At 31.3% G+C, this 2971-nt stretch overlaps 1 long non-coding RNA gene across 1 annotated transcript; it reads right to left on the bottom strand.

Annotated features, from left to right (window-relative positions):
* Nucleotides 1-213: 213 nt before the first annotated feature.
* LOC120355586 lies at nt 214-2771 on the bottom strand. The gene is made up of 2 exons (XR_005573659.1): nt 2530-2771; nt 214-479 (listed from the first exon to the last, which is right to left on the bottom strand). It is a non-coding gene; the product is annotated as an uncharacterized LOC120355586 (long non-coding RNA).
* Between the last annotated feature and the right edge of the window lie 200 nt (nt 2772-2971).

Here is a 2971-nt window from a genome sequence, read left to right as displayed (position 1 = left end):
TTAATGTCATTTGTTATATCCTGAAAAAGGACGATGGAGTGAGTAAATTTTGTTGTTCCACAAACTTGACCTGTAAAAAGGTTTGAAGAATACGTGTTTAAAATTTGAAGCTGATTGATCAATTCTTTCTAAAGTTATTGCAGAGCATACAAACAGACGGACAACGACTTTGGCCCACAGTAAGTCAAAAGTTAGAACAATAAAAACCAACAATAATAATTTAACTTTTTATTTATTTTTAATGTATTATTATCAATATTATACATGAGCAAAAAACATTACGGTACATCAACATTAATATCAGTAGGCCTATCACATAAATTTATACAAAACATGGATGTTAATGAGTCATAAACAGTCGATAAGAACTTCTATTGCTTATTAAGGATATTTGGTTGGCTTATTGGAGTAAGTCATAACGCGCTTGAAGGCAGAGGTGACGAACGATGCAGCCTGTGGTGCTTTGATCAATCGAGAAGCTGTAACAGAAAAAAATAAGTGGAAACAACAGAAAGATAATTATGTAAGAAAGAAATAATATATGTATATATAAAAAAATGTCTGTGTGTTAATTTGTTTGTTCCCTATAGACTTAAAAACTACTTGACAGAATGGCATGAAACTTTAGGAATATGTTGTGTGAATAGTGGGGATGGTTTCTGAATAGAAATTTTGATAGGGGGACTAATAACAATTATTTATTAATCCATTCTACAAACCTATGTTTCCGAAATTGTCGGCCCAGCGGCTACCGATGAACGGGAAGATGATCATGATTGAAGATCAAGTTGTGATAATATGATTTAGCATCTGAAGTTAACAGCTGTAATAAACTTATAAATTGTATACTGGTATTAATACGGTAGTTTGGAGTTGAAGTTTAGTTGATTGGTACCAGCTGTAGATATTGGTTCCTTAGAAGACCTATACAAATAATTATCACTCCCCTATCATTGAGAAACTGGAAAATGTTGGAAAAAATGATTCACCTCATGAAAGAGAGTTGTTCATATTGCATTCATTAATTACTGAAGAATGACAGAATAATTTACAATTTTTTTAATTTAGCTCAGCTTATATTCATCCTGAAATGGAAGATGGAAAGAATATGGAATTCTGTGTGATTCATCGTATATCGCGTATTTCCTGGACCATCTACTGACAATCAACAACTATGAACTCATTAAATTCATCTTTGAAACATTGATTAACCTATCTATTTTATTTAATCCAACACTTTAATGATAGATATTACTACTAATTGATTGAGAAGGAATGTTTTCGGAATAATAAATGCTGCATGACTAAGCACAGGAAGTCCGTACCATATTGAGATGTAAATGAAAATATTGATTGTCAGATAAATTTAATGAATCAAGAAATAAAGTTAAGTGTGACATGCTTTGATACCAATAACCAAGTGGAATATTTAACGCTCAACTATAACAATAATCTTACTGAATTAATTTTTCATGACGAGCTGTAAGAATTGATATAGGCTTATAGGATGCAAGATTAGTATATTAGTATTAAAAATATAAATATGTGTTAGCTTGCTTGCATGATAATCTGTTGGCTAATTTAAGTTTTTTTGTTCTGCTGTTTACTTGCTTTATTCATCAAAATATGAATGATTCAGAACGAAATAGTGTGACTGCAGACTTTAGTGTAATGGATGGTTTTATGTGGGTTGACGAATTCAAATTTCGAAAAAGCTACGTATCCCAGAAGGGACAAATCTCATATAGATATACAAATAAGTGGTGTTCAATGACCATTAGGACGGATGCTAGTGGACGAATTGTTTCCAGGAGAAGCGGTAAACACTCCCACCAGCCTCCCAAAGAGAAAAATAGTAGAACTCCTGTTTTATTTATTTTTCATTTTATTTACGGTTTTAATGGCCTGTATCCGTTTATACGGAAATGAATTTATACAGTAAAATATTTATTGGTAATGATCAGATATATAAAAATTTAGTTTATTCAATTTCCTGGATGGATAAAAAATATATTAATATTATGAGTAAGAGTAATTCAAACCTACAATTTATAAAGAGATAATTTACGATTCAATACAGTTTAATACAGCTAAGTTGGTTGATTATGGTTACTGATGAATGAATTCGCAACTGATAAGTTCAAGTAGAGAGACAAGTACTAAATACTTTAGTAGACTTTAAGAGGTGCAATACCGATTTTATTACTGATGTTATTAATGATGAGTTATTATTAGAAAGATTATTACGTATTAATTGAAAGAATAAATTAATAAAGTAAGTTATTAGGTTATGGACAAGATCTACGATGAAAAAAGATTTCTAAAGGCATAAACAAGAAACGGTTTATCTTATCTGCGCTCCTCGAAACACGACCGTCCGCTACCACTGCTCCGACTCGACTCCTGTCGGTGATAGTACTGTTGTAGTTTAAAGAAAGAAACCTGTGCCTTTGTTATTCTGAGTAGAACCGGGCGCAGTTAATTGTTACAAATAATTGAAAATTATATTATGATCAAGTGTTTACTTACATGATTGAAGCTATAATGGCTGTCACAAATATCAGCTTGATGTGAACAGCTCAGATTTGTGAGCTAAGTGGCCGTTCTCCAGGTTTTCACTAAATCTCTCCCAAGTTCTTATCACGGGATATCAGTAGGTGCATTACCTCTCCAGATATAGCTGCGCTTATTCGTAATCATCTGAAACCATTTCTTCAATTATTTTTGGATTCAATCTGTAATAATAAATTTATGATTAATATTATAATCCCAGCATTCAATATTTAAAAAATATATATATTATTATCCTATTATTTGCTGCCAGCAGTAGGAACATGCTCAAATGCAAATGATAGGCTGTCAATGTATGATTTTCTTCACATTTCACGATTCAAGTTTACATTTTTGAGCTAGAAAAAACATCAACTTCTCTATATATATCTTTTAGAATGCTCTTAAAAAAACATTAAAT

This window comes from Nilaparvata lugens, unplaced genomic scaffold (genome assembly GCF_014356525.2).
Source record: "Nilaparvata lugens isolate BPH unplaced genomic scaffold, ASM1435652v1 scaffold3097, whole genome shotgun sequence".
Taxonomy (NCBI): Eukaryota; Metazoa; Arthropoda; class Insecta; order Hemiptera; family Delphacidae; genus Nilaparvata; species Nilaparvata lugens.
The sequence above is the reverse complement of the archived record's forward strand: the minus strand, read 5'-3'. Positions and strand labels throughout refer to the sequence as shown.